Below are 13,159 nucleotides of genomic sequence, written 5' to 3' on the forward strand. Positions count from 1 at the left end.
GAGAAACCAACAGTCCTTTTTCGGGCTAATTCGTGGGTCCTGAGATTGCAGTGCTAGGCAGGCAGAGCACAGCATATCCACATCAGTGCGCGGCCTGCAGGCACTGTATGTGCGTCCATTGCTCCCACTGCATCCCTCCCAAAGCCCCATAACTATCTGCTGCTGCTTATTTACTATATACCTAGTTGGATTTTTTTTTTCCCAAAAATTCACCCCCCCCAAAAAAAATATACAGTGTGTTCTGTCAGACTGAGGGGGCTGTTTAAAAATCATAGTTTGTCAGGCATAAGTAGCATAGTTGTGTGTGCTGCCCATGTGCAACTTTTTTTTGGTGTTTTAAATTCACCAAAAAAGGCCTCATATATCTCTGTGCTCCAAGTTTTTACATTTTAGGCTGTTTTGCCACTATTTTTGCTGTCTGTTACTATAATTACAGTATATACAGCACTATTTGGAATTTCTAAAAAAAACAGGCCACATATTTGCCAGTGTGGTATTTCCGTGACAGCCCTCATATATCTGCGTTCTTCAAGTTTGGGCATTGTAGGCCATTTTGCACTGTTTTTGCTGTCTGTTACTCAAATTATATATAGCACTATGTTGCATAAATTAACATCACAAAAAAGCCCCCAAAATTGAATACAGTCTGTTAGGTCAGGCTGAGGCCTGCCTGGTGTTTGGGTTTGAAAAATCGTAGATTTGCAGGCATACTGATCACATATTATTTTGTTACTAATAAATAAATTTGTGTTGAGCATTTCAAATTGTGCAGTAGTCCATTTAAAATGGGCAAGGCAAGGGGCAAGGGATGGGGAAGTGATGATGATGGTGCATGCAGAGGACGAGGCCATGGTGAAAGTGGGCAACAACAAAGACCCACATCTTCTCGCTCGACCTTCCTGTCCCAGTTCTAGAGGACAGCAGCACACCACTATTGAAGCCTTAGCAGTGTGAAACGGTTGTTGGTTGGATAGCGGATAATGCTTCCAGTCACTTAGCCACCACCATGTCTTCCACACGGTCAAGTCTGAGTAGCCGTGAGTGTGGCCAGGATATTCCTCACCCTGATCCTCCTTCCTCCCACCATGCCGAGTGCCCTGAGACAACTGATCCCACATTTGGGCACTCTGAAGAGCTGTTCATTTGTCCATTTCAATATTCAGAACTCTCGACTGGTCAACTTGAAGTGGAGACAGATGAGATCGTATGTAGAGTTGCCCAAAGCTTTGGCCAGCCCCGGTCACGTGAAGGCAATGGTGGGAAAGTGTCAGAAGAGGTGGACGATGATGAGACACAATTGCCAGAAAGTTAGGAGGAGGAGCAGGATGCGGATGTGGAAGACGAGGTGGTGGATGACTATGTGACTGACCAAACCTTGTAGGAGGACATGCAGAGTGAGGGCAGCAGCACACATGGGGAAGGAGGCATATTACCCCAACAGGCAGGAAGAAGCAGTGTGGTGGCCAAAGACAGAAGGCGTGCATCAGTTCCCCGTAACACCAACATGAGGGAAGTTGCGATTCCAACTGTTAGATCTTCCCGAGTCTGGTTATTTTTTAAAGACTTTGCCGATAACCCCAAACAGGCCATTTGTAGCACCTGCCATGCCTGCATCAGCAGGGGTAGCAAAACAATCAGCCTGACCACCACCAGCATGATCAGGCACATGGCAGCAAAGCACCCGACTTTGTGGGCTGAACCCCAGGCTCCAGGACCACTGCCTGCAGTTCACACCACTGCTTTTTCCAATGTTTTTTGTAGAAGCCTATCCCCAGTACACCGTGCATGTGAAGATGCCTCTAGCCCTGCACCTGTTGTGGCCCACAGTCAAGCAGCACCATCATCAAGCCAGTCCACGTCCTTGTCCCAGCACAGCTTTCAATTGTCTATAACCCAGTCTTTGGAATGCAAGCGGAAATACCTAGCCAAAGCCCCACAGGCCACAGTCCTAAATTCTAATATTTCTCTTCTGCTTACGCTAGAAATGCTGCCTTTACGCTCATTGAGACGGAAGCTTTCCGCAACCTAATGGAGGCGGCCGTCCCAAGGTACTCAGTCCTCAGTCGCCACTATTTCTCCAGGTGTGCCATACCGGCATTACAACAGCATGTGTCCCACAACATTTCCCATGCCCTCAACAATGCTGCTACAGGGAAAGTCTACCTAACCACAAACACGTGGACAAGTGCTTGTGGGCAAGGATAGTACATCTCACTGATGGCACACTGGGTTAACATAGTGGAAGCCGGGACCCAGTCAGACCTTGGGATGGAACACATCCTCCCCACGCCGAGGATTGCTGGCCCTACGTAAATCAGGGTTTCCCCCCACCATCTACAGCTCCTGCATCACCTCCTCCTCTTCTTCATCCTCCATCTCTAAAATCAACATATCAGTCAGAAGCTGGAAGCACTGCAGCACCGCCTCAGCCAAGCAGCAACAGGCTGTGCTGAAGCTAATCTGCATAGGTGACAAACCGCACAATGCAGAAGAGTTGTGGACAGTGCTGAAAGAGCAGTCAGATGTTTGGATGACACCGCTGAACCTACAGCCAGGCATGGTCATGTGTGACAATGGCCATAAACTGGTGGCAGCTCTGAGGCAAGGTGAGCTCACACACATACCTTCCTTGGCCCATGTGCCTAACCTCATGGTTCAACATTTTCTGAAAAGCTACCCAGAGCTGCCGGATCTGCTAGTGAATGTACGCCGTCTGTCTGCCCATTTTAGAAAGTCAGCTACAGCTTCAGCCTCCCTTGCCGTGCTTCAGCAGCGTTTGCAGCTTCCAGCTCACTGACTGGTGTGTGATGTCCCCACGCACTGGAACTCTACTCTGCATATGTTGGAAAGGATTTGTGAGCAGAAGAAGGCAGTTGTTGACTACCAACATCAACAAGGCCGTCGATAGTCAGTTCAAACTCCACACATAAGACCTCAGGAGTGGACATGGATATCCGACATATGTAACTTCCTCCAAAACTTTGAGGACTGCACCAAGATGGTGAGCAGCGATGACGCCATAATTAGCGTCACCATCCCTCTTCTCAGCATTCTGAAAACCTCTCTGCTCACAATTAAAGAGGATGCATTGCAGACAGAGCACGAGGACATGGAGCAAGGAACCATACAGGGGGAATACACTCAGCCCTGCCTCATGTCTTCTCAATGTGGATTGGTAGTCAATAAGGAGGAGGAGGAAGAAGACCAGGAGCTACTTTCATGTGCTATAGATGGTACTACAAACACAGCTGTCATACTGTCTGTTCAGCGGGGATGGCCTGAGGACAGGGAGGAGGAGGAGGAGGACAGCATGGTCAGTCGTCCTGTTGGTGAGGACACAGAAGTCTTGCCTGTTAGCAGTCTGGCACGTATGGCTGACTTTATGTTGCACTGCGTTTCATGTGACCCTCGCATTACAAAAATTTTGGGTGACACTCATTACTGGTTGGTGACACTTCTAAACCCATGCTACAAGGAGAATTATCAATCTCTTCTACCAGAGGCAGAGAGGTGTACTAAAATGTTGCAGTACCAGAGGGCCCTTGTAGCGGAATTACTTAGAAAATTCCCATGTGAGAACGCTGGCAGCAGACGTCAGAGTTTGTTGTACAACCAAGGAGTCCAAGCAAGAGAGACAGAAGTACAATCCAAATCAGACAGGGGAACAATGGCAAAGTTCTGGGATGGTTTTCTCAGACCCTTCCATCGTGACGCCACAGAGGCAAGGGTGTTATGAACAGGTGATTCAGAACCACAATGGACCTAGTGGTTAAGAGCACACAAGTGACCTGTTAGTTACTAACATAGGACGAGCTCTGAGACGTGGGAACTCTGCTGACCGCAATCCCTAAACCTATCATACCACACTAAAGGTAGCCGTGGAGCGCTCCTGACAAAACCTAGGCGCCTCGGCACAGCCTGAGAAACTAGCTAGCCCTGAAGATAGAAAAATAAGCCTACCTTGCCTCAGAGAAATTCCCCAAAGGAAAAGGCAGCCCCCCACATATAATGACTGTGAGTAAGATGAAAATACAAACACAGAGATGAAATAGGTTTTAGCAAAGTGAGGCCCGACTTACTGAATAGACCGAGGATAGGAAAGATAGCTTTGCGGTCAGCACAAAAACCTACAAACAACCACGCAGAGGAGGCAAAAAGTCCCTCCGAACCGACTAATGGTACGGAGGTGCTCCCTCTGCGTCTCAGAGCCTCCAGCAAGCAAGAAAAACCAATATAGCAAGCTGGACAGAAAATATAGCAAACAAAAGTAACATACGCAAAACTTAGCTTATGCAGGGCAGACAGGCCACAAGAACGATCCAGGAGATAGCAAGACCAATACTGGAACATTGACTGGAGGCCAGGAACAAAGAACTAGGTGGAGTTAAATAGAGCAGCACCTAACGACTTAACCTCGTCACCTGAGGAAGGAAACTCAGAAGCCGCAGCCCCACTCACATCCACCAGAGGAAGCTCATAGACAGAACCAGCCGAAGTACCACTCATGACCACAGGAGGGAGCTTGACCACAGAATTCACAACAGTACCCCCCCTTGAGGAGAAGTCACCGAACCCTCACCAGAGCCCCCAGGCTGACCAGGATGAGCCAAATGAAAGGCATGAACCAGATCGGCAGCATGAACATCAGAGGCAAAGACCCAGGAATTATCTTCCTGACCATAACCCTTCCACTTAACCAGGTACTGGAGTTTCCGTCTCGAAATACGAGAATCCAAAATCTTCTCCACTATATACTCCAACTCCCCCTCAACCAAAACCGGGGCAGGAGGATCAACGGATGGAACCACAGGTGCCACGTATCTCCGCAACAATGACCTATGGAACACGTTATGGATGGAAAAAGAAGCTGGAAGGGTCAAACGAAAAGACACAGGATTAAGAATCTCAGAAATCCTATACGGACCAATGAAACGAGGCTTAAACTTAGGAGAGGAAACTTTCATAGGAATATAACGAGATGACAACCAAACCAAATCCCCAACAAGAAGTCGGGGACCCACACAGCGCCTGCGGTTAGCGAAACGCTGAGCCTTCTCCTGAGAAAATGTCAAATTGTCCACCACATGAGTCCAAATCTGCTGCAACCTATCCACCACAGTATCCACACCAGGACAGTCAGAAGACTCAACCTGCCCTGAAGAGAAACGAGGATGGAAACCAGAATTGCAGAAAAACGGCGAAACCAAAGTAGCCGAGCTGGCCCGATTATTAAGGGCGAACTCAGCCAAAGGCAAAAAGGACACCCAATCATCCTGATCGGCAGAAACAAAACATCTCAGATATGTTTCCAAGGTCTGATTGGTTCGTTCAGTCTGGCCATTTGTCTGAGGATGGAAAGCCGAGGAAAAAGACAAATCAATGCCCATCCTAGCACAAAAGGCTCGCCAAAACCTTGAAACAAACTGGGAACCTCTGTAAGAAACTATGTTCTCCGGAATGCCATGTAAACGAACCACATGCTGGAAGAACAATGGCACCAAATCAGAGGAGGAAGGCAATTTAGACAAGGGTACCAAATGGACCATCTTAGAGAAGCGATCACAAACAACCCAAATGACCGACATTTTTTGAGAGACGGGGAGATCCGAAATAAAATCCATAGAGATATGTGTCCAGGGCCTCTTCGGGACTGGCAAGGGCAAAAGCAACCCACTGGCACGAGAACAGCAGGGCTTAGCCCGAGCACAAATCCCACAGGACTGCACAAATGAACGCACATCCCGCGACAGAGATGGCCACCAAAAGGATCTAGCCACCAAATCTCTGGTACCAAAGATTCCAGGATGACCAGCCAACACCGAACAATGAACCTCAGAGATAACTCTACACGTCCATTTATCAGGGACAAACAGTTTCTCCCCTGGGCAACGGTCAGGTCTATTAGCCTGAAATTTTTGCAGCACCCGCCGCAAATCAGGGGAGATGGCAGACAAAATTACCCCCTCCTTGAGAATACCTGCCGGCTCAGACAAACCCGGAGAGTCGGGCACAAAACTCCTAGACAGGGCATCCGCCTTCACATTTTTAGAGCCCGGAAGGTACGAAACCACAAAGTCAAAACGGGAGAAAAACAGCGACCAACGAGCCTGTCTAGGATTCAACCGTTTGGCAGACTCAAGATAAGTCAAGTTCTTGTGATCAGTCAAGACCACCACGCGATGCTTAGCTCCTTCAAGCCAATGACGCCACTCCTCGAATGCCCACTTCATGGCCAGCAACTCACGATTGCCAACATCATAATTACGCTCAGCAGGCGAAAACTTCCTGGAAAAGAAGGCGCATGGCTTCCTCACCGAGCCATCAGAACTTCTTTGCGACAAAACAGCACCTGCTCCAATCTCAGAAGCATCAACCTCGACCTGGAACGGGAGCAAAACATCTGGTTGGCACAACACAGGGGCAGAGGAAAAACGACGCTTCAACTCTTGAAAAGCTTCCACAGCAGCAGAAGACCAATTGACCACATCAGCACCCTTCTTGGTTAAATCAGTCAACGGTTTAGCAATACTAGAAAAATTATTGATGAAGCGACGATAAAAATTAGCAAAGCCCAGGAACTTTTGCAGACTCTTCAGAGATGTCGGCTGAGTCCAATCATAAATGGCTCGAACTTTAACAGGGTCCATCTCGATAGTAGAAGGGGAAAAAATGAAACCCAAAAATGAAACCTTATGAACACCAAAGAGGCACTTAGACACCTTCACAAACAAAGAATTCGCACGCAGGATCTGGAACACCATTCTGACCTGCTTCACGTGAGACTCCCAATCATCCGAGAAGACCAAAATATCATCCAAGTATACAATCAGGAATTTATCCAGGTACTCTCGGAAGATGTCATGCATAAAGGACTGAAACACTGATGGAGCATTAGAAAGCCCGAATGGCATAACCAGGTACTCAAAATGGCCCTCGGGCGTATTAAATGCTGTTTTCCATTCATCGCCCTTTTTAATCCGCACAAGATTATATGCACCACGAAGATCTATCTTGGTGAACCAACTAGCCCCCTTAATCCGAGCAAACAAATCAGACAGCAGCGGCAAGGGGTGCTGAAATTTGACCGTGATTTTATTTAGAAGGTGGTTATCAATACAAGGTCTCAGCGAACCATCCTTCTTGGCCACAAAAAAGAACTCTGCTCCCAATGGCGACGACGACGGGCGAATATGACCCTTCTCCAAGGATTCCTTTACGTAACTCCGCATAGCGGCATGCTCAGGCACAGACAAATTAAACAGTCGACCTTTAGGAAACTTACTACCAGGAATCAAATCGATAGCACAATCACAATCCCTATGCGGAGGTAGGGCACTGGACTTGGGCTCATCAAATACATCCCGGTAATCCGACAAGAACTCTGGGACCTCAGAAGGGGTGGATGATGAAATAGACAGAAATGGAACATCACCATGTACCCCCTGACAACCCCAGCTGGACACAGACATTGATTTCCAATCCAATACTGGGTTACGGACTTGTAGCCATGGCAACCCCAACACGACCACATCATGCAGATTATGCAACACCAAAAAGCGAATATCCTCCTGATGTGAAGGAGCCATACACATGGTCAGCTGGGTCCAGTACTGAGGCTTATTCTTGGCCAAAGGCGTAGCATCAATTCCTCTCAATGGAATAGGATACTGCAAAGGCTCCAAGAAAAACCCACAGCGCCTAGCATACTCCAAGTCCATCAAATTCAGGGCAGCGCCTGAATCCACAAATGCCATGACAGAATAGGATGACAAAGAGCAGATCAAAGTAACGGACAAAAGAAATTTCGACTGTACCATACCAATGGTGGCAGACCTAGCGAACCGCTTAGTGCGCTTAGGACAATCGGAGATAGCATGAGTGGAATCACCACAGTAAAAACACAGCCCATTCTGACGTCTGTGCTCTTGCCGTTCAGCTCTGGTCAAAGTCCTATCGCACTGCATAGGCTCAGGTCCATGCTCAGATAATACCGCCAAATGGTGCACAGTTTTACGCTCACGCAAGCGTCGACCGATCTGAATGGCCAAAGACATAGACTCATTCAGACCAGCAGGTATAGGAAATCCCACCATGACATCCTTAAGGGCTTCAGAGAGACCTTTTCTGAAAATTGCTGCCAGCGCACATTCATTCCATTGAGTGAGCATGGACCACTTTCTAAACTTCTGACAATAAATCTCTATTTCATCCTGACCCTGACACAGAGCCAGCAAATTTTTCTCTGCCTGATCCACTGAATTAGGTTCATCATACAGCAATCCGAGCGCCAGAAAAAACGCATCAATATTACATAATGCAGGATCTCCTGGCGCAAGGGAAAATGCCCAGTCTTGAGGGTCGCCACGTAATAAAGAAATAATGATCTTAACTTGTTGAACTGGATCACCAGAGGAGCGGGGTTTCAAAGCCAGAAATAGTTTACAATTATTCTTAAAACTCAGAAACTTAGCTCTATCTCCAGAAAACAAATCAGGAATAGGAATTCTTGGTTCTAACATAGAATTCTGAACCACAAAGTCTTGAATATTTTGTACTCTTGTAGTGAGATGATCCATACAAGAAGACAGACCTTTAATGTCCATCACTAGACCTGTGTTCAGAACCACCCAAATTTCTAGGGGAAAAGAGAGACAAAACACAGTGCAAAGAAAAAAAAATGGTCTCAGAACTTCTCTTTTCCCTCTATTGAGAAGCATTAGTACTTTGGGCCTCCAGTACTGTTATGAACAGGTGATTCAGAACCACAATGGACCTAGTGGTTAAGAGCACACAAGTGACCTGTTAGTTACTAACATAGGACGAGCTCTGAGACGTGGGAACTCTGCTGACCGCAATCCCTAAACCTATCATACCACACTAAAGGTAGCCGTGGAGCGCTCCTGACAAAACCTAGGCGCCTCGGCACAGCCTGAGAAACTAGCTAGCCCTGAAGATAGAAAAATAAGCCTACCTTGCCTCAGAGAAATTCCCCAAAGGAAAAGGCAGCCCCCCACATATAATGACTGTGAGTAAGATGAAAATACAAACACAGAGATGAAATAGGTTTTAGCAAAGTGAGGCCCGACTTACTGAATAGACCGAGGATAGGAAAGATAGCTTTGCGGTCAGCACAAAAACCTACAAACAACCACGCAGAGGGGGCAAAAAGACCCTCCGCATCGGCTAATGGTACGGAGGTGCTCCCTCTGCGTCTCAGAGCTTCCAGCAAGCAAGAAAAACCAATATAGCAGGCTGGACAGAAAATATAGCAAACAAAAGTAACACAAGCAAAACTTAGCTTATGCAGGGCAGACAGGCCACAAGAACGATCCAGGAGATAGCAAGACCAATACTGGAACATTGACTGGAGGCCAGGAACAAAGAACTAGGTGGAGTTAAATAGAGTAGCACCTAACGACTTAACCTCGTCACCTGAGGAAGGAAACTCAGAAGCCGCAGCCCCACTCACATCCACCAGAGGAAGCTCATAGACAGAACCAGCCGAAGTACCACTCATGACCACAGGAGGGAGCTTGACCACAGAATTCACAACACAAGGGGTGCTGTCACAAGAAGTGCAATGTTTGGGAAGATGGTGAGGGAGTACCTTGCAGATCGTACAAACATCCTCCGTGATTCCTCTGTGCCTTTTAATTACTGGGTATCCAAGCTGGACACGTGGCATGAACTGGCTCTCTACACCTTGGAGGTCCTGGCCTGCCCTGCTGCTAACAATCTGTCAGAGCAGGGTTTTAGCGCAGCTGGTGGAAGTATAACAGATAAGTGCATCCGCCTGTCAACTGAAGATGCTGACAGGCTGACTCTTATAAAAATGAACAAGGCTTGGATTGGGAAAGACTTCTGTACACCACCAAGTGAAAACAGCAAAACATAACCTCAAATACATTCTCTGTTTTGGGGAGGTGTATTGTCATTCACCTCTTCACAACCACACATGGCTATACGCTTCCAGATTTGGTCTGTTTGCTGTTATCCTCCTCCTTATCCTCATCATCATCATCCAGACCCACTAGATGACCAGGGTGAACGTGCTCTGTACTGTTATAGGCCGATGCATTTTGGGCACGGGGGCTGTGATGGCACTATTTTAATTTGTAAAAAAAGGACCACACATTGGAGAATTGGGCATGACATGACATTGGGCCGACTTCTTCATTCTGTCTCCGGCAATGTGTCCTTTACCTGCCACTAGGTCACCAGGGTGAACGTGCTCTGTACGGTGCATTTTGGGCAAGGGGGCTGTGATAGCACAATTTTATTTAGTAAAAAAAAGACCCGACATTGGGGAATGGGGCATAAATTGGGAATTGGGCACACACCACATGGCCAGCTAGGGGTGTTACATGTTACAATGACATTTCCCAGTGAATGCATTTGTAGTGGTTGAAAGCAATGTTAAAGTTGAAAAAACGCTTCAAAAACGCTGCGTCTGAACTAAGCCTAAGTGGGGGAGGACATTTTCGTGTTAGGGCTAATAATTTGACCATACAGGCAAGTCAATAACCTGCAAAGGATGGACCTTGACCTATTTCCCAGCAAAATCGGTTTTGGTTTCGCTTAAGTGTGTTTTTTGGTGGCACCGGGAAAAATGGCATGAATCTCGGAAAAAATTGATTAAAGCTGTGAGCTAGGAGTCAGGAATGCTTCCAGGGGCGATCCCCATGAGGTCCCTGTGTCAGTTGAGCAGTGTTTCCATCATTTAAACCTTAAAAGGACCCCCGGGGGGATCGCGGTAAAAATACTCGGGTCTCCCATAGACTTACATTGGGCTCGTTGTTGTGGCCGAGTACCCGAGTATTCCAATCTGTTCCACCCGAGCAACGAGCACCTGAGCATTTTAGTGCTCGCCCATCACTACAGATCACTAATTTGGTTTTTTTTATCATTCTTCATGGCTGTGGTGAAATTCTTACAGAACATGAAATCCACTTTAATGCATTATTTTCCAGGCTGTTCCAATCCAGTGGTCAGAGCGTCTTAATCCGGCAATGACAAATGAACCGAGTCTACAAGCAATAATCTTGTGTAAGAAGTATTAGTAGCAGTAAAGGTTTAGGGGGTGACGTGGTAACCGTGTGAACCTGCCGCCCGCGCCTACTAATGGTGAATGGCACCAGGTAGAGGGGTCCGGTGACAGATTTTGTATCCGGTCCCATGAAAAAGCAATGATATATGGCTGGACTTCATCATAGATATTCATAATTATTAAGCACTCCACCCCAGGCAACTTAATCAATAGACGTTAGTAAATTACACCACTTGTGAGCCAGAACTCCAGGAACGTGCCCGGCGTGCTGAGAGATTCCAGCTCCGGAGCCTATTAATAAAATAACCTTTCAGCTTCTCGCTCACTCCCAACACATTGCTCAGCCGCTCCGGGATGGAGGGGAACGAGCGACTCTTTGCTGACTTTGCACTTTATGACACAAAGGGTGAACTCCAGTCAATGCAGTGGATGACAATCACGCGGCTTCATAATGGAGGCTTCGTTCCAAATGTCAAATGGGATTTTTTTTTTAAATATTTTTTATTGATATTTGTAAGGATTTTCTGTCTCCGTGACTTCATTGTCTCAGATTCTTAGAAGTGTGAACATATAGGGTATAGAGTTTGTAAAATGTAAAAAGAATCCTAAAACGAAGGAAGTAGTATCATTTTTACTAATCTGTAGAGTTCCCATGTAACGGATGTAAGGCATCACAGCTGATTAATCATACATGGCTGATAACTGTTTTGTGGCGTGAATCTCCTGCGCGGAGGATTTCCTCCTTCTGATGATAATAATCAGAGTAATTGCAATGATGGTCAAGAGATATAAAAAAAAAACGGTTTCTGAGCCAAGAATCTGCAGGATACTTGTTATTGAGCTTCCAGTATTCAGCATGAGCCTCAACAGTGATTACTAGAATATAATCAGCCGCCCGTCAGATACATTGCCGTGTGGTCCGGAGAGATTAATGTCCAATGCAAACAGGGCCAGCAGAGATGAAAACATCGCGCGGTGAGGTCCGCCATCAATTACGGCATCGTAAATCAGTTCACCTGCTGTGACCAGGTGTACAACAAGATGTAGGCGAGAATACTGCGCCAACTATATGAAGAAACGGGGTGAGATTACTGCACCAAATGTACGGAGAACCGGGGGTGAGATTACTACACCAAGTGTATGGAGAACCAGGGGTGAGATTACTGCACCAAGTGTATGGAGAACCAGGGGTGAGATTACTGCACCAAGTGTATGGAGAACCGAGGGTGAGATTACTGCGCCAAGTGTATGGAGAACCGGGGGTGAGATTACTGCACCAAGTGTATGGAGAACCGAGGGTGAGATTACTGAACCAAGTGTATGGAGAACCGGGAGTGAGATTACTGCACCAAGTGTATGGAGAACCGGGAGTGAGATTACTGCACCAAGTGTATGGAGAACCGAGGGTGAGATTACTGAACCAAGTGTATGGAGAACCGGGGGTGAGATTACTGCACCAAGTGTATGGAGAACCGGGGGTGAGATTACTGCACCGAGTGTATGGAGAACCGGGAGTGAGATTACTGCACCAAGTGTATGGAGAACCGGGGGTGAGATTACTGCACCGAGTGTATGGAGAACCGGGAGTGAGATTACTGCACCAAGTGTATGGAGAACCAGGGGTGAGATTACTGCACAAAGTGTATGGAGAACCGGGGGTGAGATTACTGCACCGAGTGTATGGAGAACCGGGAGTGAGATTACTGCACCAAGTGTATGGAGAACCAGGGGTGAGATTACTGCACCAAGTGTATGGAGAACCGGGAGTGAGATTACTGCACCAAGTGTATGGAGAACCAGGGTGAGATTACTGCACCAAGTGTATGGAGAACTGGGAGTGAGATTACTGCACCAAGTGTATGGAGAACCGGGGTGAGATTACTGCACCAAGTGTATGGAGAACCGGGAGTGAGATTACTGCACCAAGTGTATGGAGAACCGGGGTGAGATTACTGCACCAAGTGTATGAAGAATCAGGAGTGAGATTACTGCGCCAAGTGTATGGAGAACCGGGGTGAGATTACTGCACCAAGTGTATGGAGAACCGGGAGTGAGATTACTGCACCAAGTGTATGGAGAACCGAGGGTGAGATTACTGCACCAAGTGTATGG

At 47.1% G+C, this 13,159-nt stretch overlaps 1 protein-coding gene across 2 annotated transcripts in view; it reads right to left on the reverse strand.

The window, feature by feature from the left end:
* PCDH11X (protocadherin 11 X-linked) overlaps positions 1 to 13,159 on the reverse strand; it is a 1,941,173-nt gene that overhangs the window by 1,056,562 nt on the left and 871,452 nt on the right. The window lies entirely within an intron of this gene.

Source organism: Ranitomeya imitator, chromosome 2 (genome assembly GCF_032444005.1).
Source record: "Ranitomeya imitator isolate aRanImi1 chromosome 2, aRanImi1.pri, whole genome shotgun sequence".
NCBI classification, from domain to species: domain Eukaryota; kingdom Metazoa; phylum Chordata; class Amphibia; order Anura; family Dendrobatidae; genus Ranitomeya; species Ranitomeya imitator.